The sequence below is a fragment of the Natator depressus genome, chromosome 9, assembly GCF_965152275.1.
Source record: "Natator depressus isolate rNatDep1 chromosome 9, rNatDep2.hap1, whole genome shotgun sequence".
NCBI lineage: Eukaryota > Metazoa > Chordata > Testudines > Cheloniidae > Natator > Natator depressus.
The window spans coordinates 98,891,697-98,912,983 of NC_134242.1; the positions used below are offsets into that span (position 1 = coordinate 98,891,697).

Consider the following 21,287-nt stretch of genomic DNA (forward strand, 5'->3'; position numbering starts at 1 on the left):
ATATACACACAGAACATGAAAAAATGGGTACACACTGTAAGGAGAGTGATCACTTAAGATGAGCTATTACCAGCAGAAGAGCGGGGGCGAGGAGGTTGGACAGTCTCTACCTAAAAGGGTAAATGGACACAAATCAGATGTCAAGAATTATAACATTCATAAACCAGTCGGAGAACACTTCAATCTGTCTGGTCACTCGATTTCAGACCTAAAGGTCGCAATATTAGAACAAAAAGACTTCAGAAACAGACTCCAAGGAGAGACTGCTGAATTGGAATTAATTTGCAAACTGGATACAATTAACTTAGGCTTGAATAGAGACTGGGAGTGGATGTGTCATTACACAAAGTAAAACTATTTCCCCATGTTTATTTCCCCCACCCCTCACTGCTCCTCGGACATTCCTGTTAACTGCTGGAAATGGCCCCCCTTGATTATCACTACAAAAGGTTTCCTCCTCGCCCCCCATCCCGCCCTCCCGCTCTCCTGTATGGTAACACCTATTTTTTCATGTTCTCTGTGTATATAAATCTCCTCACTGTATTTTCCACTGAATGCATCCAATGAAGAAAGCTTATGCTCAAATAAATTGGTTAGTCTCTAAGGTGCCACTAGTACTCCTTTTCTTTTTGCTTTATATACTAGAAGATGATAAACTCCAGATTGTTTTAGTAGCTGCATTTCAGCCTTTTCTTTCTGTTTTGAACTCTATCATAAACTCTCTGTTTGGGATCAATCATGTTTTATATAATTGGAATGGTTCTAGAGTCCCTTATATAAAATCATAGAAATGTAGGCCTGGAAGGGACTTCGAGAGGTCATCAAGACCATCCCCCTGCACTGAAGCAGAACGAAGTAAACCTTAAAGCATTCCTTAAAAGTGTTTATCCAACCTGTTCTTAATACCTCCAATGATGGGGATTCCACAACCTCCTTTGGAAGCCTGTTCCAGAACAACTATCCTTGTGATAAGAGAGTTTTCTCTAATATTTAACCTACATCTCCCTTGGTGCAGATTAAGCACATTACTCCTCCTAAGTTCAGTAGACATGGAGAACGATTTTATCATCCTCTTTATAACAGCTCTTAACATATTAAAAGACTTATCAGATTCTACCGCAGTCTTCTTTTCTCAAGACTAAACATAACAAGGTTTTTTTTTAAATCTGATCTACAAGGAAAGGTTTTCTAAACCTTTCATCATTTTTGTTGCTCTCCTCTGGACTCTCTCCAGTTTGTCCACATCTTTCCTAAAGCATGGCACCTGGAATTGGACATAGTGCTCCGGCTTAAGGCCTCACTAGTGCCGAGTTGAGTGGGACAGCTACCTCCTGTGTCTTACATTTGACATTCCTGTTAATACATCACAGAATATTAGCCTTTTTCACAACTGCATCAAATTGACTCATATTCAACTTGTGATCCACTATAAACCCCAGATCCTTTTCAGCAGTATTACTGCCTACCAGTTATTCCCCATTTTGTAGTTGTCAATTTGACTTTTCCTTCCTTAGTGAAGTACTTTGCACTTGTCTTTATAGAATTTTATCTTGTTGATTTCAGACCAATTCTCCAATTTGCCAAGATAATTTTGAATACTAATCCTGTCCTCCAAAATGCTTGCAACACCTCCCCCAACATGGTGTCATTCACAGAGTCTTATAAGCATACTCTCTACTCCATTATCCAAGTCATTAGAAAAAATATTGAATAGTAATGAACCAAGGACAGACATAGGACAGACTCATGTCTGAGTTTGACAGCCAGCCATTGATAATTACTCTTTGAGTACGGTCTTTTAACCAGTTGTGTGCCCACCTTATAATAATTCCATATAGACTACATTTGCCTAATTTGCAGGACTGTGTCAAAGCCCTTACTAAAACCTTACTAAGAGATCTCGCTCCTACTGTTTCCCCCTATCCATTAGGCCAGTAACCCTGTTGGCTATTCCTTATAACCCTGTTATCCTCCATGTGCTTACAAATTGATTGTTTAATAATTTGCTCCAGTATCTTTCCACTTTTGACTGACTGGTCTGTAATTTTCCAGGTTCTCTTTGTTCCCCTTTTTAAAGATAGGTACAATGTTTGCCGTTCTCCAGTCCTCTGAAACGTCATTCATCCTTCATGAGTTCTTCAAGATAATTACTAACGGTTTTGATATTGCTTCAGCTAGTTCCTTAAAATGTATGCTGTGTTTTGATCAGTTCTCCACATTGATTAGAAATGTCAATATACTTATTGCAAGTTGGATGCAGTGTAGAGAGAAATCTTCCACTGAGTGTTATTAAGAAGCTAGGACGTGAGTATACCTTTAATTAATCTTACCATGAAGCTGCTGGTAGCTGAAGAAGAAATTTCAAACTTAAGTGTTACTAATTCATCAGCACATTATAAATAGAGTGCAAAATACTCTTACGTCAGTGTTCAATTATCAGGTTATGAAACACATACCTGTAAGAAAGGACATGAATAGACTGTTCAGAATGTAATAGTGGCTTCATCCCATTCCAGTATTACTTGGAAATAATCAAATAGATGTTGGTAAGTGACACTTTGTCTTGCTTTGTTCTGTCGCTTAATTCGGACATTTGGAGAAACCACAGTAAGTCAGGAAGTGCAGGTCTGTGCACTAGAGCAGTGCTACTCAAAGTGGTGGTCCGTGGACCGAGCCATCGGCTGCCAGTCTGTGCGCACACTGGAAAAAAAAATTGCCGGTCCCCCACATCAGATAGCTTGAGAAGCACTGCGCTAGAGGGATACTTAACTGAAGAGTGGATGTACCAACCATACAACTACAACTTTAGACTTTTTATTAATTTTTTTCATAACTCATTCTACTTTTTCTAAAAACAAAACTCATTATGGTGTTTTCAAATATTGACTATATTTAGAATTGCGTTATCCTTTCTATATTAATGCTTCATTTACCTCACATACTGAACTGTAATTAATCTATGCTCTCAATTTCCTACAGAGATACCTGTGAGGAGTTTTTTTTAGTTGTTTCTAAATGTTCCAGTCTTCTTTGTGTATCAGCATAACAATATTTCCTTTCAGTTTTCCTAGACTTGAAGTAGTTGAGTCAACTTGCCAGTCAGAGAGAATTTAGTATGCTTACAGGAATTATAGGTGCACTCTGTTTATATACAAACAAAATTCTCTGTCTTAGAAATATCAGCATGGAGGGATTATTCTAATAGACTGCAACTGTCACCCTTCAAAAAGTGGGATAAGCAGTATTTAAACTAGTTGTGGTTCTGGGAGCCACTACAGGGATCCTCCTAGCATTTGTCTTCCATTGGAGGGGAAAAGGATGAGATCTGTTAGATATACTTGGAAAGCCTTACTTTGAAACATCCATTAAAAGGCAATGTATCATATACATGTATGTGTTATTATAAATGATTTCTAAATGTGGTCTTCCAAGATTTGTAGCTTATAACAGGTACAATCCATTATCAGAAATGCTTAAAATTATTTGTATGAGGTACACAACTAGAACAAGGGCATTTATTACATAATAGCCAGGTGAACTGTACCTTTGTGTGTGTGTGTGTATATATATGTATAATGTGTGTGTATATATAGAGCTATGTTTTTTTCCTGATATTGGTGTTTCACAACCTGTCTGGAAAGAAAACTTCTATCACAATAACTATTGTGCCTCTTTCCTCAGACTTCTTAATAGCAATATGTACAGCTCATTTGTTCAAACTGAAGTCAACTCAAAAAGTAAAGCAAAAAAAGGTCAATATAGTGATCTGATTTTCAATTTGTCTTCTTTTGTATTCCAAGTTAGGGGGCAAAACTTCTTTAACTAAATTGAAAGAATCAACTCCTTCAGCCAAAAACCTGTAAAAGAGGTGATGTCTTTGTTACAGGTTCCCCCCGGGCTGATGCCTGGAATTGGGGTGCCACTGAGCCCTCTGACTCACCAGCCTGGGCTCCCTTTCACACTGTGCTGCTGTGACAAGCTGCAGACACGCTCCCGGTCTTACACTTCCACCATCGTACACCCTGGTAGGGACAAATCCAGCTACAGTTACATGCGGGCTCTCTGACTAGCCACTGCATGAACAACTGTAGAAAGGCTAAAGCCTCGGTCAGAGGTTCTCAACCTTTTTCTTTCTGAGCCCCCCCCCGCTGTAAAAACTCCACGGCCCACGTGTGCCATAATAGCTGGTTTTCTGCATAGAAAAGCCAGGGCCAGCATTACAGGGTAGCAAGCAGGGCAATTGCCTGTGGCCCCATGCCACGGGCCACCATGAAGGTACATTGGTCAGGCTTCAGCCCCAGGTGGCAGGATGCAGGTACCTGGGCTTCAATCCTATGCAGTGGGGCTTCGGCTTTCTTTCCTGGGCCCCAGTGAGTGTAAGATTGGTTCTGCTTGGAGGCCCCCGTGAAACCTGCTCGAGGCCTCCTAGGGGGCCCCGGACCCCTGGTTGAGAACCAATGCCTAGGTAACTCTCAGCTCCCCAGGCATGCACCCCTCTGGAGCATAAACCCAAAATTATTACTGTCTTGCGCCGCACAAGGAACTGTACAGGGTAAGCTCAGAGAGTTCGCCCCCATCCACCCCCAATGTGGAGAGGAATATGCAACAGCCTCTCTCAGCTAAGATTCCGAACCACAACTCACTGGTTTAGATAAAACAAAAAAGAGATTTTAAGTGATGGCAAACAGGTGAAAGCAGATTACCTAGTAAATAAACAAAAACACAAACTAAGTCTAAGATACTAGAAAGATAGGATATGAATTAGCAAATTCTCGCCCTGGCTGAGGGTACAAGCAGGCTGCAGATTCTTAAGGGGCAAGTTGCACTTGCTTTACAACAGCTTGGAATCCCCAGGTCTTTCATATACAGGCTAGAAATACCTTTAGCCTGGGTCCAGCAGTTCCCCCAGTTCAGTCTTTGTTCCTCTGGTGTTTCCAGGAGTCGTCTTGTGTGGGGAGTGAAGAACAACAGATGTCACTCCCCGCCTTATAGAGCCTTAGCGTACGGCGGGAGCCTTTTGTTTCAAAACTTGGTTCCCAGACCAGTTTGTGGAGAAACATTTACATCCCAAGATGGAGTCCAGAATCATGTGGCCTGATCACATGTCCTTGTTGAGTCATAGCAGCCATTACTTACAGGCTGTCTGGAGTGTTCTCAGGAAGGCTCCCCAGGTTGGGGGATAAGCTTCTCCTGAGGCCTGTTGTTTTTCCTAATGGCTCATTGCCCTAAATAGGCCTTTCCCAACCAGCTATCTAGACTGAAAGTATCTTGTCTAGTGGGTGTTACCCAGGAGTAACTACATTTGAAGTACAGATACATAGTCACTATTTATAACTTCATGAATGATAAATGATACATGCATACAAATAGAATAATCATATTCACCAGATCATAACTTTTCCACCTTACATGACCCGTCTTGCCTAAAATACATAATAATTATGCTATAATTATGTCATAATATCACTATGAAAAATGTGGGGTGCAGTGTCAGTCTTCCTAAACTGTTGGGACTTCCCAGATTGAACTTCTATTTTGCATGAAGCTCCAGATGATTTTATTTTCAATAATATCAGTCCTGACAACTCCTATGCTGTTTGCTAAAATGTAGATTTTGCCTTGCCTCTCTTGCTGTTTCAAGGACCTTGTTTACTACTTATATGTAAATTGAAGAAAATACATTCCTTAGCTGATGACCTGCTTGACCAGTCCTGCCTAATCTAGGTTATGTGGGTTTGAACATGTGCTACCAACATTATTCAGGGGGAGTTTATAACTTTACTACATACGTTCCACCATGATGTTATTGACTAGGAAGTTATTAATTTTCAAATAGTATCTTACAAGGCTTATTACAGTGGTGTTGGGTGTGAATATAAGGGTGCATTTTATCACAGTTGGTATGGCTGATTTAGTGGGATGAGTCTTAAAACTGGAACATTAAAATCAATAGTTACAACTTGTTACATAAGAATAGAAGGGAAAAAGTGGAGTGTAGTTGCACTCTACATCAGACACGGTTACCTGTTAAAGTAATAGTTCAGAATCACAGAACTTCAAATGCTTTTGGAGTAAAGTTCTAACTGGTAAAATTTAAAGACAGGTGACTGGTGAACATGGATTATAGACCACGAAATTCCACTAGAGAATAGGACGAGCTTCCTTAAACTGTTCCATTATTTGTAGGAAGAAAAGCTGTTATGGGTGAATTCAACCTGTAGGGTGTTTGCCAGACATCTCACATATCCAGTAATAAAAATTCCTTAGTTTCTAAAAACAATAGAGGATATTTTAACACCAAGTCTTGCACCAACATATAATAACTTGGTATTGAACCTTGTTCTGGTGGACAAAGAAGAGATTATTGCTGACCTAAAAATTAACAATTTTCTGGATACCAGTGATCATGATCTGGTTACATTTAATGTGTGAAAAAAAGAATATGGCATCTATCAATGATGGATATATTTGGAACTTCAAAGGCTTAAAGCAATGATTGGCACAACTGATTGGGAACATAAATTTAAAGTGAGATATGTTAAGGAAACTGGGAATTGTTCAAGGATATCCTATTAGTTACCCCAAAAGCCACAATTCCACACACATGAGGAAAAATATTATGCCGGGCAAGAAGCCATCTGTCCTCTTTAAAGGGACGTGTCGAAATGGTGCTAAAACATTAAAAAGAAAGGTTGGAACAAAGGGGAAGTAAATGACAGTGAATACAAGTTACTAATTTATAAAAAGTAGGTGACTGATAAAGGACCCCAAAGGAATCAACGAAATATCAATCGCCAATAGAGTTAAAGATAAGGCATTTTTAAATAGGAACAAGAAAAATGCCAGATCAGGTATAGGTTCATTGTAAAGAGTGATGTAGGAAAAAAAATGTTCAATAAGTGTGTGTGCTGTTGGAACAAAGGAGATTATATCCATCCCATATGAAGTGGATGTAATAAAAAGGTTACCATCTGTAAAAGGGAGGAAGTGGGGCAGCATCTGCTAAAATTAAACCTTTTAAATGAACAGGCCTGGATAACGAACACCCAAGAGTCCTAAAGAAACTAGGTTAGGAGCTCTCTGAATCACTAGTGTTAGTTTGTAACAAATCTTGAGGGAATTCAGAAGGATTGGCAGTCTGCCAGCAGAGTTCCAATAATTAAAAAAAGGTAAAAGATGATGCAGAAGCTGCAGACCTGTTAGCTTGAAGTTGGTTGTAGGCAAAGCAATCGAGTGGTTAATCCAGGACTGAACAGAGAATTAGAGGCTAAAATAGATAGGTAATATGAGTCAGTGCAAGTTCATGGAAGGTAGATTTTGTGAAACAAACCTGTTAGTCTTTTTGGACAGAATTACAGATCTGGTAGACAACTATGTTGATTTTAATATACTTAGCACAGAGTCAAATGCCTTGGAGAAACCTGTGTGGCATTTTGATTAGCTAACTTGCATTATAAGGAATTAATAGGGCACAGATTGGATGGATTAAAAACTGTCTCACTGATCTCAAAATATAGTTGTTAATGGGGAGATAGCAATGACTAGGGCTGCTTTGAGCAGTGTCCTCAGTTCTTGGTCTAACACTATTTAAAATTTTTATCTGTGATCTGGGTGGTGAAATGAACTCTGTGCTGGTGAAGTTTGCAGATGACAAAAGATTGGTGGGGTAGTAAATAATGAGGAGGGCAGTAACCTGAATCACTTGGTTAGATCTCAATCCAACAAAATGTGTTTTTTAAATATAGCCAAACCCAAGAGAGTATATCTGGGAACCAAGAACGCAGTTTAGATCTACAGAATTGGGAAACTGTCTTGGAAAACAGTGACTCAGAAGGATTTCGGGCCATCATAGATGGCCCATGAACTGTCTGTACAATTCTGTGGCAAAAAAGGCTGATGCGACCCTTGGATGTATAAAAAGGGGAATATCAAATAGCAGAAATAGGGGAGTGATCTTGGCTCTGTACACAGCATTGGTAAGACTGCTACTAAAATTCTGCATCCACTTCTAGTCTCCATGCTTCAAGAAGGATGTGGAAATACGGGGGGGAGTTCAAAGGAGGGCAACAAAAACGATCCCCAGGGCTGGAAAACAAACCTTTATTATGTGAGACGTAAGGAGATCAATTTATTCATAGGCTTGGAAGGATTAGATTTTTATAGTACAACTTGATAAATGTCATTTTCACCATACACAGACAAAAATATTTTCCTGGATGATGATTTACAGATGGGCAAGGTAAGAAATGCCGCTTGAGAACATAATAGTTTGATTTAAGGTTACTTACTTTGTCAACACCACATGTCAAAATATACAATTTGTGTTTTGTTGGGTTGTAAAACTTTTTTGAATCTCAACAGGTACTGTCATAAAACAATTGTCTGACCCTCTTCTGTAATTTTCTGCAACTGAAAATTTAAATAGATAAAACTGAAAAATGCTTAAACATAAACATCAATATTATTTGTCAAAATTATACAAAAAATTGAAATTTTGCCAAGCCTACTTATTCAGTTTATTGAAGATTGAGAGGTAATTTAACTATTGTGTCTAGATACTTACACATGGAAAAGAGATCTGATAGTGATGTACTGTTGGTGTTGGAGGGGTTCCAACCTTACTGACAAAGGCACGAGAAGACCCAATGGCTGGAAGTTGAAGTTATATAAATTTAGGTTTGAAATAAGATGCAACTTTCCTGCAGTCAGTGTGGTTAAACATTGGAACAGCTTAACCAGGAGTCACTGGGCTCACTGTTGCTTGGAGTGTTAAGAAGAGATTAGATAGCTTTCTGAAATATATGATTTAATTCACTTCCTGGGAAAAATTCTATGGCCTGTGTGTGCAAGGGATCCTCCCCAGTTGACTGGATGTATTCTGGGCTTTTTGCCTTCCACTGAAGCTTCAAAGATTGGCTATAGCTGGAGATGGGATACCAGACGCGGTGGACTAGTGCTCTCTGGTGTACAGAGAATCCTTTCTAGATGCCTACTTGGTGTGTCTTGCTCACATTCTCAGAGTCTAGGAATGGGATACCAGATTTGGGGTTGGGAAGGAATTTTGCCCCAGGTCAGATTGGGCTTATGGGCTTTTCCCCTTTCTCTGTAGCATGAGTGTGGTTTGCCTGCTGGGATAATTTCCTTGCCATTGTACAGGCCTTGGGCATTGATGGCACTGTTTTCTGCTATAGCTTGGTTTTGGACTGAAATGTTTTGGTCTGATAAAGTTTTTGGGCTTAATATAGGGGAATCTGGGTGGAATTTAATGGCCTGATATACAAGTATCAGAGGGGTAGCCGTGTTAGTCTGAATCCACAGAAACAACGAGGAGTCCGGTGGCATCTTAATGATTAACAGATTTATTTGGGCATAAGCTTTCATGGGTAAAAAACTCACTTCTTCAGATGCATGATATACAGGAGGTCATCCTAGATGATATCATGGTCCCTTCTGGCCTTAAACTCTATGAAACTCTGTTTTTTCAGTGAAGATTAGTGCACATCCTAATTTCTCAAACAATAATTTTGGCCATTTGGAAAGATCCTTCTATTTGAGGGACCGTATTGTTTTGGTCAGTGTTGCTCACATTTACATATTAGACCCACAATTTCTGTTTCAAAAACAGAAATATGACTGCATGTAATTGAACTTGGAAATTGCTCTAACTGCTTTGGTCCAGCAATGGTATTGTAATCTAATCACATGCAGTTTGTCCTTAGTTTTTCCTTTTATTCTCCTATCCCGACTGTTTTGTCAAACACACATGAATTTGCATTACCTGTAATTGTTTATATGTGAACTCATATCCATGTATTTACCAGCTAAAATCACTTAATGTTGCAGATAAAAATGTACATTTGAGTTATGTAGACTATGTCTCTTCTCCTTGTTCTGGTATCTGCGAACATACTGCAGCTTTAATCTAAGTATTCCATAATTCAGTGTAATCAATATAGTAGTGATCATCTTTAAGTTATATTTTAGTCTTTTTATTTATTTATTTAATTTTTGCAAAATAACAGCAGTTACCATTGTTCAAAATGTCAATGCTTTTTGACTGAAAAAACTTCTTGGGATCTGAAATTTAAGTTGAACTTTTTTCACAGAAAACATATACATCTTTAAGTTTGTTTTATCCACATAAATCCCTCAACCCTTATCTCCGAACACTCAATTTGTTCAATAACCAATTTCTCTTAAACCTTATTTTTGAGTACAGGCCGGATTAGTTCTTGTAGAATATAAGCTCAGAAAAATACAGCGCACTCACAATCTTTGGCCTGCCTTTAAGATGCTTCCTATTATGCCAAAAAAGAATAGTTCTAATGTGCAGCTTAGTCCGCAGTGCATTTAGGCGTTCTCCACATTTTATGAGCTGCAGTTAGCCAGCAGTTGATTTTTCTAAATGAGCACTTCTGAAATACATGCTGTATCTCTTTGACACAGTGTAAAAAGGAAAGGTGGACTTGTGGCACCTTAGAGACTAACAAATTTATTTGAGCATAAGCTTTCATGAGCCACATGCTATCCTTAGTATTCTCAGATAGATTACAGGAAGATTTATCTGTTAATAAATAAGTATTTGTACTCAGGTTTATTATGCCCCCAAAATAGTCTTTTGGTGCTAGCTTTTAATCATGACTTATAGTTCGACATGAAGTTGAGAATGGAACAGTTAAATTGATGCTGATCCATTTGGAATACCCTCTTCTGTAAATGGATCTGTTGCATTTTTTTCCCATTCCTGGCTAGAATCCAATGAACTACTTTTCAAAAGCAAGATAACTTTCTGTGTGGTGTTATTTAAACTACAGACTTTCTCTAAAAGCTAATGAGGGATTTCCATTTAAGTTGCTCCTATAATAATAATAATAATAATAATAAAAAAAAAGTACTTGCACCATATGGAATACATTGAGGAATATTTTTCTTCCTGTATGCCTGTATTGTTCTAAGAATATTGAATCCTTTGTTTTTAGACACTTAGGAGATGTCTAGGATTCAGTTTGTAGTTCACTTGAATGCATAGTGTGGCACACTTTAGGATTAGAAGACAACTGTTCAGAGTGGCAGAGACTACAGAATCTAAAATATATGAATCCGTGCTGAAAATGTAGGACAGTGTGTTTCTAAAGTAAGAAATTCTCCTTCGTTGTGCAAATGGACTATTAGGCTTTGCCAATATGGTGTCCATCAGATTAACTCTGACTTGTAGTGAGCTACAGTGCAAACCATAGAGGAAAGGTTTTACATATTTTTGTATTTGTAATTAGTGTAGGTATCTTTCCGGAAGTGTGTTACCCTAGACAGCCTGAACTGTGGCTGTTACAAATAATAATGCTCCGCATTTAGAAACCTAATTTCTTCTTGACTGTAATGTTGCCACCAAAGCATATCTTCAGGTGTTATTTATACTATTCTAATTGTTTTAGTTCCAATCTTTTATGTATTTTTGTCCCTGGCCTGGTGAGACTGCTCCTCAAATTCTTCAATGGGTATACTGTCAATTTCACTCCATTTTCATATCTAATTTTAAAAGAAAAATTTTAGCTTCCATCTCCATCCCTTTGGACCACTGTTTCCACATTTCCAAGGCCTACTATTTCATTGCCCTGTTTCAGGATGCCTATTGCAACCTGAGGTCTATTAGCAGGAGGTCTGGAAAAGAAGTGCATATGAGATGAGTGTATTAAACCTCATATGTTCTCCTTGCCTCTCCTGTATTAACTTTCATCTCAAAGATAACCTCCTAGAGGTAATATAAAAACAGATTGACAGGTCCCTCAGCGCCCCTTTTGGACAAAGATGGCAGAATAGCAACCCTGTTTTAAATCTTATCAATGTCCTCCTTAAATTTGCCAATAAGGACAGAGATGTGGATGGAGTGAAATAGACAACAAGGGAAATGAAGTGGAGAGGAGTTGGGCTGGCTTTATAAAGCTCCACTTCTTTGGCTGTCCTGTCATACTGTGGCTCCTGGCTTGGTTCCTCTTCACCCTCATAGCTCCAGTACATTCATGCCTTGGTTTCCTTCATCTGATAGGACCAGTATAACTGGTCAGCAATAAGTCCCAGTCCTGTTGCAGGGCATTGATAAGAACTCGGCCCAGCTAGTAGATTTGGGTAACTTCCTCTGACTTCACTTGGCTTTGCCTTGGTACAGTAGCACAGTTGTTACAGTCTACTGAAAATTCTCTTCAGTGCAACTGTGTTAGGGGTGAGTTCCCAAGTGTGGACTAGTGAGGTTCTCCTGTTCGGTTATTTGCACATGCCATCACCTATATTGGTTTAACTTGAAGCTAGACTAGACCTCCATCTGCTGTGGATGGCTTAGGGGTAATGATATTCATGCTGGATGGAAAATGCAAAAACCTCATCCTTTCTATCAGTCTAGGAGAACTGTCAGGTTAGAATATGATGGGATGGAGAACTTTGTGAGGGGGAGTTTATTGAACCACTTTGATTTAGTGCTGTTAAAAGAACCGAACATGTAGCTGTGAACATTAAAAAAACAAACAAACAAAAACCTAACAAGAAAACCCCCACAATCCTCCCCCCCCAAAACTGGAGAGTAATACTCAGATTTAAAATTACAAATGCACTTTGAAACCTATTCCTGTCCATAGAAGTTCAAGCTGTTTGGGTTCTGTGTTCCTCCTGCATTAGATTATATATCGGGGTGGCCAAACCATGCGGCTCTTTTACCGTTAAAGTGTTGCTTGCGGAGTCCCTCCTCATTCTCCACCTACCAGACTGGGGGTAAGGAGAGATTGGGACCTCTGCCTTGCAGCTGGGTGGTGAGGTAGGGGCTTCTGCCCCGTGGGGAGGGAAGTCTCAGGGCTTCTGCCTGTGGGGCGCACCCGCCAGGGTTCGGGGCTTCAGCAGGAGCAGGGCTGAAACCCTGAGCCCCGTCAGGTGCCTCCCATGGGACTGAAGCCCAGAGGACCCCCCCCCCCCACAGGGCTGAAGCCCTGAGCCCTGGCAGGCACGCTCTGGCTCTCAATTGTCGTGTGCGGCTCGGAGGGTTTGGCCATTCCTGTTATATATCATTGTAACCTAAAAGACTATTTGGTAAGTTTTTGTGCAGCTTTGTGATGGTGGTGTAGTCTGATGTAGAAGAAACAAACTAGAGTAGCTACATTCCAGTTTTTGGAGCTTCTGGTTACTTTTTGTTAAAGTATCTGATCTGGTGGTTGTGGTCCTTGAACAATGCATTAATTACTTATGATAGCTAAACAATTATTTTAGCAGTTTGTTTCAGCTCACCTTTAAGTGAGGCTTTGAAGAATTCTTTTTCCTCAGTGAATTAGATTTTTCTGCTGGAATCAGTTACTGCCACTGTTCATATATGCAAAAAAGCTCATTCTAGGATCCAGCTTTTTGCCAGCAGTTGTTTTCTATGCCGAATGGTCTTGATAATCTAACTGAATTAGAATATAAACATCTCTCTCTCTCAGCTTTGCCTCCACTCATTATATTCTTTGTATTCCCTCTTGTGCCATGATTCGCTAAACAAACCCACATATATTGATTGTAGAAATGCTGATGTAATGTTAGCTCTTTCTCTAATAATGCTTATGTTTAAACCAGTATAGTCCAGTAGCCTATCTTATTTATGTAGTTTAGGAATTCATTTTTTCCCCCCACTCATCTTGCAGTCAGATTCCTGAGACCATACCTACGTCTGATTAAATAAGGATTATAATCTTGGCTAGAAAATAGCTTTAATTTCTATTTCCTTTTGTGTGCTCTCCTCTCCACATTCAGTTCCCTAGTGCTCTGTATAGGATTCTATACCTCCTTCTTAATAACTAGTACAAGACATACATTTATCTCAGACTGGTGACTGAATGTTGATGACTAAGTAGTTTCAGAGCCTCTTGCCCTGGGATGCAAAGTTGGCTATTGCTTTATTCTCAAGTGTGGTTCTTCACTGAAAAGTGACTAAAGCTGCCATTGTTGTATTACATATTTCTCAATTTTTGTATCTGTGATCAGTTTACAAGTAAGATTTTTTTTTAAATAAACTGATAGCCCTTCAAATTCAAGCTGACAGTTCAGCTGGACTCTTTTTGCCTTGTATCAGTAATAAAAGTTTTGCAGGTCTAATTCTGTCCTCAGTTACACCAGTCCAACTGCACAGGTTCCGATGGGAGTAGCATAGGTACATCTGGCTCTGTAACAACAAATCTGATGCATAATGGCAAAGAGAGCACACTTATGAAGCTTGTGGATGATACCAAGGTGGGAGGGTTGCAAGTGCTTTGGAGGACAGGATTAAAATTCAGAATGATTTGGACAAGCTAGAGAAATGGTCTGAAGTAAATAGGATGAAATTTAAATAAGGACAAATGTGAATTTACTTCATTTAGGAAGGAACAGTCAGTTGCACACATACAATATGGGAAATGACTCTCTAGGAAGGAGTACTGCGGAAGGGATCTGGGGGTCATAGTGGACCACAAGCTAAATGAGAGTCAACAGTGTAGCGCTGTTGTAAAAAACCGAACATCACTCTGGGCTATATTAGCAGGAGTGTTGTAAGCAAGACCCAAGAAGTAATTCTTCCACTCTACTCCCTACTGATTAGGCCTCCTTGTATCATCTGCAAATTTTGCCACCTCACTGTTTACTCTTTTTTCCAGATCATTTATGAATATATTGAATAGGACTGGGCCTAGTACAGACCCCTGGGGGATACCCCTATTTACCTCTCTCCATTCTGAAATCTGACCATTTATTCCAACCCTTTGTTTCCTATCTTTTAACCAGTTACCAATCCATAAGGACCTTCCCTCTTATCCCATGACAGCTTACTTTGCTTAAGATTAGCCTTTAGTGAGCGACCTTGTCAAAGGCTTTCTGAAAATCTAAGTACACTATATCCACTGGATCCCCTTTGACCACATGTTTGTTGACCCCCTCAAAGAATTTTAGTATATTGGTGAGGCATGATTTCCCTTTACAAAAACCATATTGACTCTTCCCCAACAAATTATGTTAATCTGTTTGACCATTTTGTTCTTATAGTTTCAACCAGTTTGCCCGGTACAGAAGCCAGGCTTACAGGCCTGTAATTGCTGGGATCACCTCTGGAGACCTTTTTAAAAATTGGCATCATATTAGCTGTCCTCCAGTCATTTTGGTACAGAAGCTGATTTAAATGATAGGTAACAGACTACAGTTAGTAGTTCTGCAATTTCACATTTTGAGTTCCTTGAGAACTCTTGGGTGAAAAGCATCTGGTTCTGATGACTTCTTATTGTTTAGTTTATCAGTTTAACTTCCACTTTTTAAAGGATGCTTTTTTGCCTCTCACTGCTTCTCAGGAACACACCATCAAACGTGGACTGATGTGACCAGCCAACTTTAAACTAAAGGAACCCTCTTCTGCATGTTTGTCCCGTTCAGTCTGTCTCTCTACTTACTGTGTTTCTTTCTGTCCTGGTTTCCCTCCGTTCCTGTCTGCCTTCTTTCCCTGTTTGTTTACATAGACTCTCTCTCTGTTTCTCTCTCTCATTCTCTCTCAGGCTCCCCTTTGCCCCTCAACTGTCCCCCCTCCCACTCCCCTTTCTCCTCCAGCTGTCAGTCCCCCTCCTTCTGAGGGCAGGGCCATCTCCTCTCACGTTCTCAGAGGGAGGAGCTACCTTCTCTCCATAGAAGAGTGACAGCACATTTACTCTGAACACACCCTAAATCATTTATCCCCATACAGGGTAAAATCCCTTTACCATATTTAGATTAGGCAGAAAAGAGTAAATACAAGGGATTTCTTAATGCATTCTAGAAGAGCTTCTCAGGTTTGTTTCTTTGCTTACCATTGATGTGTATTCACCGTAGTTTTGTATTAAATCTATATCTAAAGTTTTAGAGGCCGTGGGGGTGGAGGGTTATATTACCAGTGCTTGCAGTGTCTCAGGGCAAACATTCTTTTATTCTATATCATGAAGGGGTAGGGACTGACCATTTGTTTTCAATGTACAGTACCAAACATATGTTAACAAATGCTGCTTAACAAATGTGTGTGTAACTGGCGATGGCCCTCACAGAGAAGTGTGACGGCTATATCCTGTAGCTTGGAATAGAGTATATCTGGCTCAGCTGTAAGACTTCATGGATGTCTTCACCAGCAACCAGATCCTAGATAGAACACCGAATAGCACTTCTGCCATCCTTTCATGCTTACTGTGAATGCCATGTGAGGATGGGCTGGAAGGCTTCAAAGGCTTCAGCCTTCAAGCGATCCCAGAACCTAGACTCATGCAAGTGCTGTATATATCTGAATTTAAGCTTGTCTCTACTGAGTCATTCATTACCTAAGCTTTGAAGCCTGAAATTTAGCAGGGCAGTCCCTAATGAACAGCAGACCCTTTGCTAAACTGCAAAAAAGCAATTATCAAATCTGAAAACACATAGCTGTACATGCACAATGCAGTGGCTTTACAATGGCAACAGATGATTTGTGTCACAAAGCTTGATTATTGTAACACTTTCTAAACAGGATTTACAGCAGAACATTTCTGCTGACTATAGCTTATTCTGTATGCGACAATGTTTGCTCCCTGATCATGAGTGACAATGGTCATATGATGCCTACCTGTACCTGGCATGGAGTAGGAAAATATATAAACTTGTTCAGATCTACAAAAGAAAAAACTAATTTGGTTACATTAATCTCTTATTTTAAAATCTGATCTGACTTTGTATTGTAGTTTCCCCATTGACATAGGGGACTTGTTAAAATGAGTGTTAGGTATGCTGAGACAGGGTGAAAGAGGTAATTTTTATGGGACTAACTTCTTATGCTGGTTAGTTCACATTGTCACCAGAGGGCGGCATAACTGATTTTTGTAAAGACTTTTAAAGAGTGAACAAGAGTTACAGGACAGAAAATACAGTGGATACTAACTAGCATTCAAGTGTTTGGCACAGCTAAGCAATTCAAATATTTAAAGTTTAGAACTGAAGGAAGTCATACCAGTTTAGCCTTTATATTTAAGGGACAGATTATAAAGATACATACGTTCTGCTCAATTCTGAAATGTGATTACTCCATAATAGGACACAGCTTTATTTTTATAAGTTATTTGCATTTCTGTTTGAATCTTAAGATGGAAGGAAGGACATTATTGTCACAAGAACAGGGAATTGGGAGACCTAGATTCTCTCCTGGCTTCTTCTACGTCTTCCCCTCTTACTTTGAGCAAGTCATTTAAACACTTACTATTTTCCAATCTATAAAATGAAATCAAAATACTTGCCTACAGACTGTTCTGGTGCCTCTGCTGCTGTCGATGGCTTCCCCCGGAGCTTGTGAAAACTAGCCATTTTGTCAGTTTTCAGTGTTGTTCCTGGGACTATGGGAGTGGTGACATTGATGAAAATTAGGTTAGCTCCACTTTGCTGCAGTTTGGGAACATTATGAGCAACGTAGAGGTTATCACTGGAGCAGTTCACTGAGGAGGGGGAAGCAGAATAGAAGGATAGATTAGTGGATACCTTCCCATTATTGTCTTCATAGCAAGGAAGAGGCTTTTGGGTGGGAGAACAAAATTCTCCTACTTTCTAGCAACCACAGGGAATTGAGGGTTGTGTATGTGCGCGCGTGCAGGGATGCCCGCAGGTTTTTCAGATATCAACACACAGACAAAGAGTTGGAATGAAGGAGCAATCTGAGATTATATTTGGATTTTCATTCACTTACATCTCACTTTCACACATGTGTAATGTTCTTCCTTCTCCCTGTCTCCAGACAACTCAGACTACTACTTCAGTTTTGGTAGTAACATTACCTGCTCCTCATCACTATCAGGTGGAGGGGGGTGGTGCCTTTGAACTGGGGCTCCCTGGAAGGTATTGTTGGAGGACGGGGTTTGCTTTATTAAATGTGTGTTCATTACCAGGCTTTTCTGGGGACTCAGCAGGATTCCTCTCAGCCTATCTTTGTCAGACATTAAGAGCTGGTTATCCATTCATAAATTGATGACCACGACTGTAGATCTGGTCTGGATTCCTAATAATTTATGCCTAAAATTGGCCCTCAATATTGTAATGAACATCCTTGTAGACCTCTTAATCCTTCTCAACTGCAAAGTCTGTTGGGCACTTAGCCGAAACTATGGATTGGCTCCAGCCCCTGTTTTGAAGCAGTCTGCCTGTTAGATATCTGCAGTGTAACCGTAGCAGTGTCGGTCCCAGAATATTAGCAAGACAAGTGGGTGAGGTAATATCTTTTATTGGACTAACTTCTGTTGATGAGAGAGACGGGCTCAAGAGCTTGTAAAAGATATTACCTCATCCACATTGTTTCTCTGTTAAATATTTGTCAGTCCTAGAATGGACTGCCCTAATCCAGGCAGATGCGGCTTCTTCAATCATCTGTAGAAAGTCACAGAAAGTGCTGTGTGGTGTTATGTTACTATCAGTACCCTAAATGATATAGCCCAGGATGTTGTCATGTTGGCTGCAGCCACTCTGGCTCGTCTAATTAGACGAGATCAAGATTAGGTTGTGGTTAGTTTAATGCATGTTTTCCCCAGGATGACCTTGATTAGCTAAATTGAGGTCTTGGGTCTGGTCTGCAGTTAAAACATAGGTTGATATAGCTACAGCACTCAGGGTGAAAAATCCACACCCTTGAGCAATGTAGCTATTCCAAGCTAAGACCTGGTGCAGATTCGTCTGTTGACCTGGCTGCTCTAATTCATATCTAATTTCTGTTTAAGATTGGCCAAAAGCAAATAAGATTTAAGAAGAAAATTTATCATCGATTATACTTTGACTTCCATTTTAAAAAATAAGGTAAACGTAGAAAAGATCCAGAAAAAGAGAATGAAAACTAACAGGTGCAGTACACTATCCCATTTCTAACTGACCAACACTCACCTCTGTCTCCTTCTTAATTATTGAGCTGTTTAATAGTTTGGGAATCATTCTGGTATACTGAGTGAATGTGTTTCGGCAAGCTTTAGTAAATAGAATTGTTTGGCCAATAGACTATAACAGCTACAGAGAAGTTGTAACGTTCATATAAATCCTTTGTAGTTCATAGCTAGATCTAATAAAACGAACTGTTGCTTTGGACCAATTAGTTGCAGCACTGTCAGTCTGGCTGCCATGCATGTGTATTGAGTGCTCGGAGTTCTTTGGAAACTGTTAAATATATGCATGCTGTTGCTTTGGAAAATGAGCATAGTACTCTGAACATTTAATGCTAATTGAAAGCAAGAGCATTTCTTATTGAGCTGAGGTTCACCAACATAGTTGCTAGACTGAGATTAAAAGGGGGTGATTAAAAGAAAGTGATTTATGAAGAAATTATTTTACCTATTGCTCTTCTGTAAGAAGCATTGTGACTAAGTAAAACTGAATTTTGTTTGTACCAGTGATATAAATACATAAAAATAGCCAGACTGGGTCAAACCAATGGTCCATCTAACCCAATATCCTGTCTTTTGACAGTGGCTAATGCCAGATGCTTCTGAGGGAATGAATAGAACAGGCAGTCATTGAGTGATCCATCCCCTGTCGCCCATTCCCAGCTTCTGACCCCAAAGTATGGGGTTGCATCCTTGACGGTTGTGGCTAAAAGCCACTGATGGATCTATCTTCCATGAACTTATCTAATTCCTTTTTGAGCCCCATTATAGTTTTGCCCTTTACAACATCCCTTGAGTTACACAGGTAGGCTGTGTGTTGTGTGAAGAAGTACTTCCTTTTGTTTGTTTAAACCTGCTGACTATTAATTTCTTTGGGTGATCCCTGGTTTTTGTGTTACTTGAAGGAGTAAATAATGCTTCCTTAATCACTTTGTCCACACCATACGTGATTTTATAGACGTCTATCATATCCCCCTTTAGTCATCTCTTTTCTAAACTGAAAAATTCCAGTCTTTTTAATGTTTTCCATACATGTGCCATTTCCTTAATCATTTTTGTTGGCCGCCTCTGTACCTTTTCTGTTGCCAGGATTGCCTCTGGAGCCTTTTTTTTTTTTTTTTTTTAAGTTGGTGTTGCATTAGCTATCCTCCAGTCATCTGGTACAAAGGCTGATTTAAATCTTAAATTACATACCAGTTGGTAGTTCTGCAATTTCATATACGAGTTCCTTCAGAACTCTTGGGTGAATATCATCTGGTCCTGGGGACTTACTACTGTGTAACTTATTAATTTGTTCTAAAGCTGCTTCTATTGACACCTCAGTCTGGGACAGTTTTTCAGATTTGTCATCTAAAAAGAATGGCTCAGGTGTGAGAATCTCCCTCACATCCTCTGCATCGGTCTTCACTGCAAAGAATTCATTTAGCTTTTCCACAGTGGCCTTGTCTTCCTTGAGTGCTTTTTTTAACACCTTGATCGTTCAGTGGCCCCACTGGTTGTTTGTCAGGCTTCCTGCTTCTGAGGGACTTCAAAATTTTTTTTACTGTTAGTTTTTGTCTCTTTCTAGCTGTTCTTCAAGTTCTTTTTTGGCCTTCATAATTATACTTTTACACTTGACTTGTCAGAGTTTATGCTCCTTTCAGTTTTCCGCAGTAGGATTTAACTTCCAATTTTTAAAGGATGCCTTTTTGCATCTAAGTGCTTTTTACTTTGTTGTTTAGCTATAGTGGCACTTTTTTAGTCCTCTTATTATGTTTTTAATTTGGGATATACATTTAATTTTAGCCTCTCATCATGTTTTTAAAAACTTTCCATGCAGCTTGCAGGCATTTCACTTTTGGGACTGTACTTTTTAATATCCATTTAACTAGCTTTCTCATTTTTGTGTAGTTCCCATTTCTGAAGTTAAATGCTTCTGGTGGGCTCTTTGGTATTCCCCCGCCCCCCGGAAGGATGTTACAATTAATTATATTATGCTCCCTATCACCAAGCTGTTCATCTAGATTCACCAGATCTTATGCTTCACTTAGGACTAAATAAAAAATTGCTTCTCCCCTTGCGAGTTCCAGGACTGGCTGCTCCAAAAAAGTCATTAATGGTGTCTAGAAACTTTATCTTTGTATCTCATTCTCAGGTGACACATAACAAATCAATATAGGGATAGTTGTAATTCCCCCATTATTACTGACTTTTCTGTTTTTATAGCGTCTCTAATCTTTTGGCGCATTTCACAATCGCCATCCTGGTCAGATGATTGGTAGTCTATCCCTACTGCTATATTCTTATTATTCAAGCATGGAATTGCTATCCATAGAGATTCTATGGTACAGTTTAATTCATTTAAGATTTTTACTATATTTGACTTTATGCTCTCTTTCAGATATAGTGCCACTTCCCCACCAGCATGAC

The 21,287-nt window shown here is 39.5% G+C and overlaps 1 protein-coding gene across 11 annotated transcripts in view; it reads left to right on the top strand.

Annotated features, from left to right (window-relative positions):
• Window positions 1-21,287, top strand: part of KLHL13 (kelch like family member 13) — a 120,763-nt gene that overhangs the window by 35,943 nt on the left and 63,533 nt on the right. The gene's annotated exons all lie outside the window — the stretch shown is intronic.